We start from the raw sequence: 16,091 nt of genomic DNA on the forward strand, positions 1-16,091 counted from the left end.
CTGCACTTGGTATGTGAAGCAGCTCCAGCTCATCACATTTGTCTGCCCATAATGCTCCATCCCTATGGGATTTCAGAATAGCTGCTTTGACCAGAGTCAGTAAAAGCAAATAAATCTGTGTTTTTAAAAAGAGCTGTGTAGGAAACTTGCCATGTGCAAGTCCAGAATAAACAGGAGCCTGCAGAAAAATTGTGTCTGGTGGTTGCCACATAGAAATAAAACCTGGGAATGAATCACATGGGACAACCAAGGAAGGAAGAAATTACCATAACTGAGACTGAAGAGACTCTCCTCTCCGCAGTCTCACACTGCAGTGGGAACGAGGCTGAGAGGGATTTAGCTACAAGCCTGAGCAGTGAGTGTGAGGCCAGAAGCGGTGCCTCTTGACTTATCTGGAGGCAGAATCACTGCCAGGTGCTCTCATGACTTTCTATTGTATCCCAGTGCTACCCACAGCCAGGGAGACAAGCAGGAACCAGCTCACCCTGCCTGTCTCCATGTCAGTGAACAAAATAGGGATACAGTGCAGAAAATTGACACCTAGGCACAAACACCTTCCTCAAGCCCCTCATAGCACCAGGGTGGAAGATGGATCATTACTAATAAAAACAGAATGTTTTGCTTTCAAAATGGTCTCAGGGAGTCAGAGTCTGCTGGAGCAAAAAGCCTATTTCATGAGAATTTAGCAGGGGAATAATTTAATGGAGCTCAGATAAAAAGCAGTCACCTGGAACTCAGATTTAGAAGAAATTTTTTTTTTTCCAAATTACTGGTTTGGAGGTTGAATAAGGAATATTCATCTGATTTCACTTTTCTCGCACATTTTCCCTGATGGGTGCACTAATGAACTCTAAACTGTATAGAGAAATGCTTTCAGTCCATCCCCACACCTCCCAAGGAGCAAATTCTTTATTAAAAACTAATGATTCTCTTTTTTGAAATTAGCATCTGCAAGTTTGGGGGCAACTTCAAACCTGGTATAAAAAGGAGCAATTCCCTTTGCAATGATTAGGACTTCCTCCTTCTCACAAAAATCCCGAGGGCCTCTTAACTTGACTGTCTTGATTAAAGACAGGCTTAGCTTCAATTGGGTAATTGCTGTGGTTTGTTACTGCTAGTTACAGCAGAGATTTCCTGTGCTGTATCTTGGCCAGGCAGGGCTGCTTCCCTTGCACCTCAATTCAACCCTCCTCAGGGTGAACTGTTCGAACAATTACAGGTCACATGTCATCAAAATACAGATGAATATGTGTACATCCAGACAGCTCATTCTGACAGCATTGGAGGAGGCAGCAGGTGACACACCATGATGAAGTTGTAGTCAAGTAGCTACAAGACCTAGCATGAGGGGAGACTTAGCTGAGGATAAAGCTCAATAACACACATTTTCTTGAAGCCCTTTAGAGGGATTTGGAATCAACTGTCAGTGGATGAGAAGTTAATGTCTTTGCTTGCAGTTAGGACTGTAAAACCTGGGGATGTTCATTTCTGTTTGCTGCCTCACAATCAAATGGTCTCCAGGTGCTTTGTGAGGCTTTTTACAGTGATTTCCTGACTCAAACCAAAGACAGAATTACAAAGACAGCATTTAAAACTGAGCGAGAAGATAGGAAGAACTAGTTTTGGGGTTAATTTTATATCCAGTGGTAACCTCTTTGGCACCATTTATCATACAAGAGATAATTTCCCTGAATTTGCTCCTCAAAAGCTCTTTCTAATTGAATCAAGCAGATTTACATTATACCAACTGATTTTTACTTTAAGCAGGAAGTAGGGATTCACTTAAACCAGTGAAAAATGTGGACTTGCAGGGGAAAGGAATTGAGAAGATTGTCTTTATATAAAGAAATCAGAGAGAGAATGAAATTTCAGCATCATTCAAATATGTCAAAGATTTTAGTTGTTGTAGATAAAAAATCTGCAAACACATCATAAAAGCTTACAATTGAAATAAAACATGTCAAAAACATTTTGACTGACTCAGGCCATATTTTTCATGTTTTCATTCTTTTCGAAATACAGCCAGTTTGTTCTGCCTCAGGATAGGAGGATTTTCTAAATCTCAGACATTCTGGTGAGGTGGAAATGTGCATCTTTAAGTCCCTAAGACTTAAATTTCCAGATCTTCTAGAGAAACTCCACTGCCAGTGCACTTTCCTTCCATTTCTGCACCTCACTAATTGAGCACTGGCCCAGACAAACCACATGCAGTGAGGCAGGAAATTGCCAGTGAGTGGTAACACTTGTTTACCCTGCCTCAGCTGCCTCTTCAGTGAATGTAGCTCATTTTCCAGTTAGCCAAGGTCGAGCTCTGGAGTTGTGTTTACTGTTACAGAAGGGCAGGGCAAAAAGGGTGGCTATTTGCCACCTGCATGGGCCAGATATGCCCCACCTGTGCACCCTATCCAGCCCTCCCTCGCTGGAGCAGACTCTAAGATACCTCAGCTATGTGCTGGCTGCCAAAGCCACTGAATTTGCAGTCAAGGCCACCCAAAAAAACTGCCTGTGTGACAGATATCATGACTGCTGGACACAGTGGATTCAGGTGGTTTTAAATGGGGAAGGAGCCCAACTCATTTGAGCTTAAAGCTCAAAGGCAACCATGCCAGAGCAGAGCCATGGCTTGCTAAATTCTGCTCTACAGCCGTGCTATTGGAGTACTTGGTCACTTGCCCTTTACAACAGATCCTGATGGTAGAGAGATTTTCCTGATGTTGGTCAGCCCCATTCACACAGAACAGAAGACTCTGGTCATGCAAATGAAAGCTATGGCAGATGCATTGGGTGGCTGCCTGAGGCAGTTGGTTTTCATGTGCAAGCCAACAAGGGGCAGCAGGTCTAGCCAAATGGCAGGATGGCCAGACATAGCTTAGATGACACAGTAACCAGCTCCTCTCCTCCATCTGAGGCTGGATAGATGGCCTGGAGAGAGGCAGGTCTACATCACTTAACACCGTGCTGCACGACAAGTCACAAAGGGCTTTCTTAGGCAAGAACCGTTGAAGGCACCAGGCTCCCTGCCTGCTTACAGGTAAGGAAAAACCTTTGAGACCACTGGCTTGGACTGCACAGCTGTATCCGCCAATAAAAGCTGTGTGTGCAGCACCTTCTGCTCTACCCTGGCAGGCAGCAAGGATGAAAGTAATTTGACATGTGATGAACCAAGGTGAGCCAGAAATGGGAAGGCAAATGAAAGCCAAAACCAAGACAAAGGTCGGGCTTACACAAAGCACCAGAGCCAAGCACCTGCCCCAAAGGATATGATATGAAAAGTCACTCCTAGCACTGAGTTGTCCATGAAATAAATACTCTTTGGCTTCAGGGCATGCAACAGAAGCTCAATGAATCTTTTGCTCCCAGCATGAAGCTGGAGAGTGCCTGTCCTCTGAGTCACTCCAGAACCATGGTGATGGGCTATCAGCTGACAGATGGATTTGCCTCTCTGTTCTTCAGTATGTGAAAGGCCATTGATCCACAGATTCTCGTTCCCTGGTCTTTTTCCCTTCCATCAGCTGTGGAAGCCTCTATGCTCATTCTAGCCCTGCTGGGTAAGGTAATCAGCCCTGCATTTCGCCACTGGTAACAAGGTACAGTTGCAGTGTCTTTCAGCAGCAATCCAGCAGCCCACCTAAAATGAGCTACTGATTCCATTTGACTTCCCAAGAAATAAACAAGCAGATATCAAAGTCATGCCCATCTGTCATTGACTGCAGAAAATATGAGGTAAGAGTGTCTGGAGACACAGGTCTCCAGGACAAGGCAAACCAGGCTGCTATACCCATCCTATCATTATTAGGAGAACCATTTGACTAAGCAACTAAAGAAGGTGCAGGCCCTGCTCAGGGAAATGGGTATTCCTGCAAATTTGATCAGGCCTGAGAAAGCCAGATCATGGCTGAATCCATCCCTATTGGTTGAAAAGGAGGCTGTTTCTACCATAGGATCTGAAGTTGCTCTGTTAAGAACTGATTTATGAGGAATCTTCCATTCTGGCAAACATACAAGGCCTAACATTTAAAATGTCTGAGAGGCCATCACAAACCCATCTCTTGAAACACTCTCATGGCCCTTCAGGCAAGGAGCAGTCAGCCTGAGCTGACTTACTGTCATCTTGCTAGCCATAAAAAAAAAGAAAGGACCAGAGATAAAAAGGCCAACAATAATGTAATGCACGTCACCACCTTCAATTAATGCTGCACTGAATCTGGCACCACCATTTCTCTCCTTTTGCTTGAAAATTGGAATGATAGCACTTTGCAACCAAATTTCATGAGTTTACAAAACAGCAGTCAGATGGGAGGGTGGCTTGAAAGAAAAACACAGGGCAGTGACTCCTATCTGAGATGGGCCAGGCTCAGGACCACAGCATTTTCTGCTGTGCAGCCATTCACATAGAACAGCTGTCCCTAGTCAGGCATGAGCAACACATTGCATGGAGCATTCAAACTGAGTTAGGAGTGGTCTTGGTTCAGAAGAGGACAGCAAGGGACTCTCCAGATATTAAAGGAGCAGAAAGGATCATATTTAACATGTCTGTCTAGATATTCAACTGAACAGATTCTCCTTGGAGCCAACAGGAATTACAGTCCTGATATAAGGAAAGGAGTGATTCTCAGATCAACCACAAGCATAAATCCATCTAGTTTCCACAGAGAGGCATGATGGGCATCTTTTGGCTGACCCAGACTCCTTTAGCTGCACTTAGAAAACAAGAAAAACAAAAGTTCTGAGTTGGAAGCAGTGCAAGTGTGAGCAGCCACCATCGCTGGTCTGAACCAGTGCAGTTTGGAAAGAGTCATGTGGAGTAATAAGCATGTCCTTGACATGAGTACTCATGAAATTTTAGCCCAGAAATAGCTCACTGATTTCTTCCAACTTTTTAAAGCAACATTGTCAAGAGAATGTAAAAATAAAACTGGTTGCCCTACATTTTTGGTACTGCTTGAGAGCATCCAGCCCAAAGCAGTGTTTGTCACTGTATCACACACAAAGGCACAAAGCCACTTCCCTGGTCTTCCTCACTTCTCCTATACCTGGTCACAAGGCAGACCAGGACTGAGGGATGAAGACAAGGCACAGCTGAGGGAGCCTTGGTCTGACACAGGAGCAAGTCCTCAACCTCACACAACACGATTTCTCTTTCAGACGCCATTCACCCACTGGCTGTGCCTCATACTCCAGAAATGTTTCCCCACCATTCTGCCTTCCAAATTCCCTAAGACATCCATACAGAAAACACCCCACCAGATTTTGAACACCCCCCCAGCCATTTTTTTTCTTTTTCAGCTGCCTGCCAGCCCCAGCAGAGCAGAGCTGCCCATTTGCAGAAATCAGCACTCTAATCCATTGACCTTTTCAACATTGTACAGGATTGTCTATTTCTTATCACCATAACCTATTTTAAGTAATCTTCTAGATGTTCAGTTCATTCTTCTCCTTGCCTAAGGAAATATAAAAATTTACACCTATTGTAAAAGCATGAATAAAAGCTGATTGAGGAAAGTAGAGACAATAATGTGCCCATAATACTAACAAGCTCACTTGCACTGTATTTCTCTTTAAAGGAAGATTTGTCTGATTATCAACAGGGTGTTGATTTAGACTGCTGCTAAAATTACCACTGTAAAAGTAAACCCACTTTTATTGCATTAGTACAGAGAACAGTTTAAACTTTTATGTCTGTTGCTAGGGGGTGACCAATCTCTTAATTATCAAGCCAAAAAGGGTTCTGTGGCAAGAGATGATATATTTAGTGCATTTGGGATATTTTTTGAGGAGGTTAAAATTTACAAAATAAAAATCAACAGACCTTTTTTAGAATAAAAATCAGCGAAGTTGGTGACAGAATCAGGTATAGAATTCATGCCATTCTTAGATCAGGCTGTTTGACAAAGCCAAGTGAAGGCAATGCTCTAGAATGTAAGATTCACATTAACTTTCCAGCTGTGAACAGACTTATCATGTGACTGCTGTTATCTTTTGGGTTTGGTAAATGTTTTTTTGTGCTGATATTGTGCAATTTTTCTAAATATAACGGTGAGAGTATGAACTACATGCCCTACTAAGAGCCAGTCACCTTCAGTGATAACTATATGCATTTTGGTTACTCTTTACACAGTTCTCAGGTGACCTGATAGTCGAGATGTAGAACACAAGTTTTCTTTGGCAGCAATGTCACCCTCCTCACATTCATGCATCCCTAATCTCAGTTCTCTAATGGGTAATCATGAACAGCAAAGGAGGAGAAAGAAGAAAGTTCATGTGCATTCTGCAAGGTCTTTGCTGTGTACACTATCCTAAGAAATAAGCCAGGAAGAAAACATTTTATATGAGCAAGCAGAGAGTTGCTTGGATCTCCCAGCATCCAGGCGCCATCAATTTCTGCTAAGTGGAAAACATTAAAACTGGAAATGCATCTGGAGATATTCCTCCTTTGGTTTCAGCACACTCTGTATTGCTTCAGCCCTTGCTCAGTGTTCCAACTGTTCAACAAGAACAGCAAGATCTGCTCTGGCCATTGTGAACACGGTGGCTTTGGGACTGTTTTTCCCTCATTCAGCTAAAATCAGAGTGGCTGGACTGTGGGCTTTTCAATCCCACATAGCTCACAAACAGCTCAGCTGCAGCTCCTCTCCAGGGCTATACCCTAGTCAGCAAGGACAGGGAGTTGGCAGCAGGGCAAGAGGGCAACATGAAAAATACCAGTTGGAACCACTTTTGTGGAACATTTACAGAAAACACATATAAAAATGAAAAGCACATTTAGCTGAAGAACATTTCATCAGTCAGAAAGTCACTTGAATGCACTGATGAGGAGCACTTTGGAGAGCACTCAGGATCCAGCTCTTTTCAGTACAGCTTCATTATGAGATTTGCATAGACTTGCTTTCCAGTTGGGTGATGTTGCTGTGTAGGAGCATTGGTTTGAGTGACTGATAACCCTGGTGGTGCAGCCTGGGTGGGAAGGCTGCATGCTTGAAATGGGCATCACAGGGACTGCCTTTCAGACTGCCATTATAGACCAGACCTTCCCTGAGAGAAACTCATTGGCTAAAACATTTCCAGTAAGATCATGCAGATTTAATGACTGATCAGAGAGATTGCTAAGATAACTCCCTCACCAAAGTAACAGACTGTATAAAAGAGAGAAAATCCTGTAATTCAGCCCATTTCAGTGCACGAGAGGTGGCACACAAAAGAAAAATCAGGATATTAAGGTACCTTGGCTTCAGTTCTCAGCTTTGTCTTATTTTCCTGTCACGATGGGCAAATGACTTGACCTCCCATAACGTCAGTGCCTCAGTTTTGGAATGGGGAAGATTCTGCTGCCTTGATTACTTGGCTTTTAAGCAATTTGAGTGAGCATCCCTGTGGGGGTTTGTACCTAGCTAAAGAAGTGAGGGCTTTGGAGGATCAATGCCACGTTTGTCCCTGCTGGGTCCCTCGTGGATTGCTCAGGCGGTGCTCTGCCAGCACCCACGCGTGCACACAGTCTCACCTTGGCAGGTGGTTGTGAACAGCCGCTCACACACACCCGCAGTGTGTGCACGAACCGGGGACAAGGAGGCAAGAGGGGCTCTCTGCATGCAATTCCGAGGCGTTTAACAGCAACACCCCGAAGGGAACACAGGCAAGAAAGAACAACAACTGAAGGCCCGCGCCCATTTTATCCTGAAAACGCCCAAAGGCGGGCAGAGCATCCAAAACCAACGTCTGAGGGCCAGGGGGCAGAGGCAAGGTTGAATGGCATAACAGAGGCCAATGGGAAAAGGGATTGGAGGGGGAGAGGGCCAGTGGCCAGCAGAATCTAGACAAAGGGAGAACTTTCTAGCACAGTGTTGTAAGGAGAGACCACTTTTAAGGCAACTTGAGGGGTGTAAAGTAAACTTAGCCACCGCAACACCTAACACATGCTCTTTGTGGCTGTTTTGAGGGGAAAAGCTCCATCCTTTATTTACTATTGTAAACACCACTAATTAATAATCACTGGAAGTTTTTCATTGAATCTCTATAGTTCAAGAGGGGTGTTCTCATTCCCAGGCCACAGAAATTAATAGAACAGACTGAATTCCTCATGCCTTCATCAAAGGACTTCAGCTGGGACATTGGCTGTCAAGGTTAAAGGTTTTCCACAACCCTTCGAAGGCACTGGCATTGCCTGTGGAGTCTTCAGTCCAAACAAAAGAGCAAAGACCCTTCAGGTCTTTTGGGACTTAGAGCAAAAGAAATCTTGCTTTGAATTGAGAAAATCTTTAAAGAAGGGACTTCAGACCTATAGTGATAAAGGAAATAAAAAACATCTACACTGACAGCTCCAGTTAGGAGCAAACAGGCACAAAAGACTTTGAAAAACAACCAGCCTTTCATCTTCAATAGCAAGCTCAACAGCTCTGCACCAGCTGCTCTGTAAACAGTATAGCAAGGGAAAGAAAATCATTGGCAGCAAATGCATTAAACATGGCAATGTCTTCAGATGACATATTTTGTAAATTTCCACCTTAGAAGTTATGCCATTTCTTAAATCTGAAGGATTACCTGCTGTATAGCAGCAGAGACATTCTGCCAGGCAGCTGGGCAGCTTCATTACCCTTCTTTCTTGCCAAACTTCTCATAATGCAGGTAGGCAGTTTGGCTAAGGTGGGATGTCAGGTGACTTGGGTTCATCTCCTGAGTCTGCTTTACATTTTCTGAGGGACCTTCAATAAAGCACTTCATCTTTGGGACCTATTTTCACCTGGAAAAGAAAAGTAATTATTCCTTTGTCTTAAAGCAGTCAGCGCTTTATAACGGTCATGTGCAACCTTTTGACTGTGGATCCATGAGAACTTTTTCAGGAGACAGGTAGACACCACTTGGGAAACTAAAATCTGTTAATAGAGTGATTTTTCCCATCTCTGGACCACATAGGAATAGCCCAGGAGCACCCAAACGTGCACATCACAGGCTGAACTTACTCCAAAGTGAAAGCTCCTAAACATCAAATAAGGGAAACTTCAGCTTAGACTTGGTGTAAATTGGACTTAATTTAATTAAGTCATGTCGTGTGAAATATAAACCACTCTAAGCAGGGGGTTAAAAGAAAGCACTTGGAATCGCTATACAGTATTTTAGATGCTGAAACAGTTACATATGCTCAGCATCTATGTAGATGTATGGGGAGGGATTGCATCCTCTCATCGGTTTGGTTATTGGGATCTATTAAAACTGAAGTGTCACTTTCTCTTCACGCTGGAATCTATTGGGATTCTGGTCACTTAAACTTCCTCAACCTTATTTTGCTGACAGAAGAATAAGAATGCCAGGCATTTCCAGAGTGCACCAAGGCTTAACAGTAACACGATATATTTAACATATCTATACTGTTTAAAAACCACTACAGGTTCTTTAAGTAACTGACTGCCTTTGCAGGGAAGCAGCTGAAGATTGTTCCTGCAGCCAAGTTCACTCTGCTGATGGTAGCTCAGAGTCATCATCAACAGTGAACAAATGCTACTCAGCACCTGACACCCCCTGCAGCTGAGCCCTAAAATGCCCCGTTGCATAGGTCACAGCCCCCTCTCACCTGGGCACTTAACAGTCCCATGAAAGGCACCCAACACTGCTTAGTGGGAAGTGTTTGGGGCTCACATCTGTCCCTTGGTCTTTGCCAAGGTGTCATCCAAAGATTTCCTCAGCAGGAAGCCTTTGCCAGCTCCTCCACTTCTGGCTAACTGGCTGTTGCTATACCAGATGCTTTCCCTTCCATCAAGCATGGATAGGTGACTTCTCAGGAACTGGCTTGAGAAGAGCACAGCTGTCTCAGAGTGCTAAAATAGGCACTTTAATTTGTTCTCCCCACTTTTGACCAGTGAAATAACATATGGGCATCTGCTCTCTGCTTTAATTTACTGCCAAGCAGCCCTGGGGTTTCAGGAGACAGCATTTGGTGATTGCACTTGTAAGAATCCTGAACACTTGTCCAGCTGGTATCTGCATACTTACTAACCACTCCAGTGGGGAACAGCAACACTGCATCCCATATGTTCTCAGGTCTGCACCTCGTGTCTTACAGCAGGTAGCACTGGTGGCTCAACCCTACACACAGCACTTCAGAGCAATTTTGCTGGCAAAATCCTTTAGCAGCTGAGTTGCTATTCAATACTGGGGAGACAGGAGCAGGCTTTGCTCCCACTCAGTTCAGCATTAAAAATCTGATCTTCTTTCCTCAAAGTTGACTCATGCAGCAAGCATAGCCTATGGAAAGCCAGTGCTTTACATACCTTGTTGTGGTGGGTCCTTAGGACTCAACTTGAAGAGTGTCGTTTAGCCAGAGACATGACATTTTCAAAGGGGGACCACGGGCTGGCTGGTATAGAGCTAAGCTTAAAAAGCCCTGGTGCTGTCTGGACCTTGTGGGGATCCTCCTTCCTGTTTTAAGGGAACAGCATTAAGAGGTGTTGTCACATGGCCAGAGACAGCCACTACTTTAATGGCAAAGGCAAATATCCTTCTGCCTTAGTCTCAAACCTCCTTTCTCGCTCTGGCAGCAGCAGCCCCTCAGGCAGTGACAGCCATAGTGACACAAAAACTCTTACTCACCTCCTCCCTCCCCATGGTATTATTATCCTGATATAAAAAGGGGAAACTGAGGCAGAGAGCAAGGTGGCAACTTGTCCATGGCTGCTCAGGGCATTGCAGACAGTCAGGAGGCTACATGAACTGCTGGTCTGTGGGCAGCATCTGTTTGCCTGCAGCAGCCTCAGGAAGCCAAGCTCTGCAGATGGGAAGATGCTTTTTTTGGGTATCTACATGAGGTCTGAAGAATACCAGGGTGACCAGACCCTGATCTGCAGCAGGGTTAAGGACCCCTGTCAGTGCCTGGCTTTCCCAGGGACAGTCAGCAGGAACAGGTGTGTTCCCCATTGCCTTGGAAGCCCCTTCTCCCAGGCAGGCAGAAGGGGAGGTCTTTCCCCTGCTCCCCAGCCCAGCCTGCTTCTCACCACAGCACAACTGACCCCAATTCAAGCTGCTGACACTTATTTTCAGGGTGTTCCAGAGCTTCGTTATTTGTGAATGCCTTTTTGTGTAGCACCATTGGCGCTAGCACAGCCTGTTCCCAGCCTGTTCCCAGCCTGTTCCAGCAGCTCCCCAATGACTGAGGTGACAGGCTCCAAACAAGACATGGGCTCTGAGCAGGTCCTCAATGGGGTCAGAGACAGCAAGCATCCTGGTGGATCTTCCTCCCTTTTCCAGTTTCGCCTCCCTGTACACAGCCTTCAGTTTCTGCTCTCCAAGAGCTCAGTGCAGAGACTGCTGGGTTAAAAATACACATATACATTTTTAAATCCCCAGCAGCAGGCTGGGTATTGACAAACTGCATGACACTGGTAGGAAGGCAGCAGAAATGGCTTCTGGGACTGGTTTGTGAGGATCAGATTAAAACAGACTAAACATCTATATCCCAACTAAGTAGTGGGCCTGCCAGGCTCCGGGCAGGGAGCTGGCTGCACACATCAGGGAGATAAATGCTACAAGGAACAACCCACAATATCTGCACTTACTGTGAGAATCCTATATTCAAGAAAGGGAGGCTTCTCCAGTGGGGTTGCTGCATAAACTGGCAGCCAAGGACCAGTACCTGAAATGCTCACTGCCCTCTCCACATCCCACCTATAGATGCTGCCAGGCTCAGATTAGGGAAGAGGCCAAGGTATGTCCTCAATCAACTTCTCAGCACAGAGAGCAGGTGGTGAAATGATGGGTAAGCAAAACAAGAATAACTAAAAAACCCAGAATTACCAGGATAGATGTGTGTCCACTTTTATCAACAGCCTGCCTCCAACTGCAGCCAAAGATGTTCAGGGGCAAGTGACACAATCCCAACTGCTCCTCCAGCTCTTCCAGCTTCTGAGTTTGTAGCTCAGGTGCTTCTCTTGCAGAAGAAATTAATGACAAAGAGAACACCAGGTGGGAGATCAGAGCAGAGCAAAGTCTCCCGAGAGCTGAAAACCTGCAAAAGCATGCCAGGTGAGTGGTGATGCTTGGGAAGAACACTTATCTCTGTGTACAACCAGTATTCAAAGGAAAACAGCTGTGACCTGTGTGACAAGCCTTACTGGGCATCTCAGTCTCTACAACATGGCCAGTATGACATTATTCTTAAAGATACTTCACATTTGAAATTATATCAAAGCTTTAGGCAGCATGCTTTTCCTGTCCCATATAATTTGGAGAATCCCCTCTTAGCAAGCATGGCTAGGAACACTGCACAGTATCTCCTTTCTGCAGGGTCTCATCCAGGGCAGTGGTTCCAGCAAGCAGAGTCTGCATTTTGACAGGGTTGTTCTGCTCCTGCACACCAACACATACCTAATCCAGCTCTGCTGCCTTTCTGTCAAACCCTCGCTGTATCTGCAGGCACAGTACTGCTCCCAGACCTCTATTTACAAGTCACACCTTCTTCATTGCCAGAAAGGGAATTAATTTTTTCCCACAACAATAAACACCATTTACTGAATACTGAATACAGTTATCAATTTTGTCTAGCCTTGGCTGCTCAGGAATAAAGACAAGGAGCTTTCACACACACAAGTAGGAGGTCCATTCCTGGCTATGCTGTTGAGAGGGTACAAAGCTAAAAAGCATCCTCAGAAACATCCACAATCAGCTGAGCTTCTTCTTGCTGTCAAAGGCTAAATTTCCCTATTTATGATATTCAGCATGAATGTCTTTTTTTTCTATGAAGTGTGGCATTTGAATTTCTCTATTATAATTTTACAAGTAGCCTCCTGTGTCAGTCAATGGAAAACTATTAAAAAATAACTACTTCAAAATGAGGCAAAAATAATACAGGCCAAAGACCAAGAAAATAGCCTATATCATTGCCACAATAAAAATTAGACTTGTATTGCAAAATACCCCATGTTTTTAATTTTCCCTTGACAGTGTTAAAAAAATTATGCAGTTTTCCTACTGGACATGCGACATGGCTGATGTGACACAAAAGTACCCAAAAGCAGCCCACAGCTTAACATTCTAAATAGCATAAATCCAAAGAAGAAACTTCTACCTTCACTATCCTCAAATAATTAAGGAAGAAGAGTATTCAAGCAGTACTGGAAAGGCTGCAAAGTTTTCTTTTCCCATTCTAACATCCCCAGCTGCATGGTCAGAAGTGAGAAAGGGAAGATCACAAGGAACTGGGTTAGTCATGACCACATTACTGTTGGGCTGTCACTCTCTGTGGGATGACTTTTCAGTGCATTAAAGACATTTCTGAATTAAAGCTAGAATTTTAACACCAAAGACTTCTACACAGTCCATTTTGTTGATAAAAAAATCCTAGCCTATAATGCCAAGGGAAAGAAATCTGGTCTTTTTCTCCAGGCATTTCTTTTTTCTCCTGGCAGCTCCTTGTTAGTTCAGTTGCTTTTTGTTGTTTTTTACTTTCTTTACCACTGAACTTGTCCACCCTGCACCTGGAATGGACTGAGCAGACCCATCCTGCAGTCAATCACAGTGAGTCACTCAAAAGGTAAATGGTTAGGCCCACATTAAAGGTCAGGAATGAGTAAATACTGCCCTGAAAGGTTTCGTATTTGGACACAGATAAGTGTTTGTCTTACTGGGAAGCTGCTTTAATTCATTGTTCTCAGCTAAATAAACTAAAGAACACAAGCAAGCCGTGAACATGCTGGAGTGCAGAAAATCTCCAGCACATAACAGAGTGGCCAGCACACAAAATCACACTAACTTATTCAAGTGCTTAGACATTGTCAGCTGAAAATAACTATATCATTACACTTTATTATTTAGAGGTCTTGAGGGCTCTACTAAGACAACTAATTTAATCTGATCACTTCTCATGGCTAAAGCTCAGGCTCTGGACCAAGACAATGACGATGACAACCTTCATGACAAGAGAGGAGAAGTGTTTTATACCCTCCTACATAAAACACCTTGCAGGCCACAGACTCAAGTCCTTTGTCCAACACACAAGTTACAGGCTAGTGTTGATCATCCTGTGAAACGAGATGAGCAAATCATCCTCAGGCAAATCAGGTCTCCTGATTGCAGGAATGGATTTACCAGCTTTGTCCCTGCAGCCAAATGGCACATCTGAGATCATCCAGCCTGAGCAGAACGAGCGGCTGCACTCTTCCATGACACCAGCTAAGTCAGGCTCTTCTCAGGCGACAATCTGGGTTAATTTCAGGGTTAACATCTGAGCTCAGGGGAGCAAACAATGCACAGGGCAACTTTCACACACAGTCCCCTGTGGCAGAGGAGACTTATTTCCTTTACCTGAACAGAGCGAATAAACCCCCGCTATGGCCAGCAGATTCCATAGTCCTTAATACATGTGATGAGCTGGACTGAGAACTAGAGAACAGCCAGCCGGGGGTGTTTGACTCTGGATCTTTTAGTTGCAATGCCAGACACCAGCTGCTACACCTCAAAGCTCTGGGTCTTTGTCCTGTCCCTGGTGGAGCAATGGGATTGAGTAAGCAGTGAGGACCAAGCAGTGGAGGACTCTGCTGAGCCTCAACACTTGTTTCTACACATGGATCCATCACACACTTCTGCACCATAAATCTCCCTTGTCAGTCACACCAAACCTCCCGGGAGGAGAAGCAGCCAGGCTGTGAATTACTGTCCAGTTTCCCATCTCCCCGTGGGTGCCAGCATACCTGCAGGAATGAGGGATGGACACACTTAACCTTCCCAGAACTAGCAAAATTGTGATCTTTCCAATGTGGGTGAGTCACTTCCAACTGGGTTATTAAGTTATTACATTGTATTATAATATTAACGTCATTGCCATTTTCAGGAGAAGATAAACCTAATTTTAATCTGCTCTTAATTGAAAGCTTATCAAGAGACTGGCTCCATCCCTACACAGTCAGACAGCTTTTTTTCTTCTGCTTCCCTTCCCCCTCTCCATACACTGCACTCTATGCTGATGAAAAGAAACATCTCTATTCATTAGAGAAAAATCAGCTTGGAGTCGATCAGGCCTGTTAACCTACAGCCTGGGCTGTTATCACAGAGCAGACCTTTCCTCACAACAAAAAAACTGTTGGGGGCTTCATTTTGGCAGCCTGTTGCAGGGGATTTGCTGCTCGTTTTTATGTTGAGGTACTTGACAGTTTCCATTAGAGGACATGAGAATATTAAAGATATTGGAGCAGCTCTGGAAGAAAGTTAAGTACATAATGCAAGTTGACTGTGCAGATTTTAATTACAGATTCCCCAAAAAATCCATAGAAACTCTGATTAAACTCCTAATTACTTTTAAAGAAGTGAATAAGCGGTCAATAAGATGAACAGCAGCCTCTCTTCATCTTTCTTTTTCTTTCTTCTTCTTCTGAGCAAGCTCTACAGTGATAGCAACTGCAGATGTATTATCACAGGCAAGTTAACAGAAGACCAAGGGGGACACATTTCTTTAAAGACTCCTTCTAAAGAACTTTTTGCGACATCTTCAATACCAAGGTTGGCCCTGAAATCAATCAGGTCACGGTGATTTATACCAGCAAAGGATGTGCCTGTTGCCTCCAGCTGTGACTTCATGTTGCAGGATTACACTGGCTTTTCCAGCAGAGCTCTGCCTCCCCACACAAGCAGTGCTGGCCTTCGGGAGCTGTGGTGGGGTTTCACACCTTGTCCAGGTTAGGGAGGTGATGCTCACAGAGATGTGGGCCTTGTCCCAAGGGCCAGGGCTCTACAAACAGCCTTCCCAAACATGTCACATAGCCACGCTGAGCAGCTTCACTAATCCCCTCTGTCAGGCCATGGAGCTGGCAGCACACGTCCCCTGAGAGCAGTGGTCCAAGGTCACAACTCAGTCACAACTACTACCTCCACAGCTGAAGATGTGTTGCCTCTGTGCTAAGCAGAGCACCAGCTCCTGGCATACAGAAATACCCATATTCCAAGGGGACTTCTTACTGGGTGGGGAGAAACTTCTCAGCCCCAGACGTGTGGGCCATGTTCCAGCCCCTCCATCCAGGCCCAGCCCTGCGAAGTGGATGCACCTGATATCCACACTCATTCTGAAAAACAAAAACTCTTTCCCAGCAAGACATTTTAGCGCCTCCTCAGAACTTGCT

The sequence above is a fragment of the Corvus cornix genome, chromosome 7, assembly GCF_000738735.6.
Source record: "Corvus cornix cornix isolate S_Up_H32 chromosome 7, ASM73873v5, whole genome shotgun sequence".
NCBI lineage: Eukaryota > Metazoa > Chordata > Aves > Passeriformes > Corvidae > Corvus > Corvus cornix.